We start from the raw sequence: 2,153 nt of genomic DNA on the forward strand, positions 1-2,153 counted from the left end.
GTTAATGGCCCTTTTACTTTGCCATTTTCCCAGCCTCCTTAAGATATTTTAAACTTTTACTCTTCTTTTTTGGGATGCTCCAGCAAAATAGTGAGGGCTGCAATAGACATGGTTTATAGAAGACTTCTGGAGAAGGGTCTGCTCTATACTAAGAAATTAAAATGGAAGGTTGAAAGTAATGGTAATGGAGGAATGTAATAATTATTACTATTTATTTATATCTGATGTTATTAGGAAATAAACACTTGTACTTTTCTGAGTCCACACCATGAACTGGTAACTGGTTTTCAGGAAGGTTTATTCAACAAGGTAGAACACAGTGACAGGAAGGAAATCCAGCTTATCAACATTAAAGAAAAAAGTTATAGCTATATATATATATATATATATATATATATATATGCCTGAAAGTATAATATAACCTTGAATGAAAGCATAAACATTTTCCACGTATTACTAAATTTATTCCTATTATGAATCAAATAAGTATTTGAACTGATATAAACGTGTCCATTATTTGAAAAAGAATTATGTTTATATGTAATTAAAATATTTGGTATTTTTAATATGTGACTTTAGGAAGTGCATAGAATTACTAATATCCTATTAAGGGAGATATAGGTATTTTCTTTTCATTATTTCACTAATTATAGAATATTTTGAATGTAAATGCTTACCACTTTAGCCTGTAGATTTATGAAACAACATAGAACTGCTTTCTCAAAATAGGAAGTTTTATTTACTTAAGGAATTGGGTATTTCCTGAAAACTTCACATATTTTTTAATTTAAAAAGCATATATATATATATATATAAAAGCATATATGATTATATGTTATATATATACATTACATGTGTTTTTCTCTTTTTCCAGGGAAACCAAACAATAGAATATGGAAAATTACAACCAAACATTAACTGATTTCCTTTTATTGAGGTTGTTTCCACAATCGAGTATTGGCCTCTTTCTTTTTATTCTCATTGCACTTATTTTCTTAATGGCTCTTTTTGATAATCTATCCACGATCATCCTTGTCCTCTTGGACACCCATCTCCACACACCCATATATTTTCTACTTAGCTCTCCCTCATGGACCTGAACTACATCTCCACCATTGTCCCCAAGATGGCTTTCAATTATCTCTCTGGAAATGAGTCTATCTCACTTATTGTTTGTGGGGTTCAGAGCTTCTTCTTCTTGACTTTAGCCATTACAGAAGCACTACACTTGACATCTATGGCCTATCATTGTTATGTAGCTATTTGTTTTCCTCTTCACTATCCCGTTCGCATGAACAAAGAAGTCTGTGTGCTAATGATAATAAGACCGTAGACAATAGGATCTATCAACTCCTGTGCCCACACTGTATATGCCCTTCAAATCCCTTTTTGTCTATCCAGAACCATCAACCATTTTTTCTGTGATGTCCTGGCCATGTTGACTCTGGCCTGCATGGACATTTGGGTCTATGTGTACACATTGTTTGTGAGCACCACCATCTTGATGGTGTTTCCTTTAATTGGGATTGCATGTTCCTGTGGCTGGTTCTCCTTGCCATCTGCCACATGCAGTCAACAGAGGGCTGGAAGAAGCCCTATTCGAACTGCAGCACCCATCTCACTGTGGTGACTCTCTACTATGCACCTTTTGCTTACACTTATCTATGCCCAAGATCCTTCCCACCTCCCACAGAGGACAAGGTCTTGGCTGTCTTCTACACCGTTCTGACCCTAATACTTAACCCCATCATCTAAAGCCTGAGAAACAAGGAGGTGATAGGGGCCCTGAGAAGAGTGATTCAGAGAATGTGCTCTATAAAACTGTAGAGTAAGTTCTCATTAGTCCTGTGGCCTTAGAAGTAGATTACTTGTACTTTGTATACTCCTTAAGAACACTATTATTCTAAGACTGAAGAGAAGGACTAAAACATCTAGAAGATTAAAATAATTAAGATTTGATGTTATCATGTTATTTGTTTTATTTCTATCATAGTGTATTCTTAACTGATACATATTAGTTCTCCTATCTCTCAGTTTTCAGAATAGGTGATAGATATAGAGGTTTGTCAGAAACCTCTGCATAAATTAGAATTTCTCACATCACTAGAAAGTAAATATAAAAAGTTTGCATCTTTCTGGGGTACCTGAGTGAC

The 2,153-nt window shown here is 34.6% G+C and overlaps 1 pseudogene; it reads left to right on the forward strand.

Moving 5' to 3' along the window:
* Positions 1-893: 893 nt before the first annotated feature.
* On the forward strand, positions 894-1,827 carry LOC111139376 (annotated as a pseudogene).
* The last annotated feature ends 326 nt before the right edge of the window (positions 1,828-2,153 follow it).

Source organism: Enhydra lutris, unplaced genomic scaffold, assembly GCF_002288905.1.
Source record: "Enhydra lutris kenyoni isolate GAN:26980312 unplaced genomic scaffold, ASM228890v2 scaffoldscaffold103, whole genome shotgun sequence".
Lineage (NCBI taxonomy): Eukaryota > Metazoa > Chordata > Mammalia > Carnivora > Mustelidae > Enhydra > Enhydra lutris.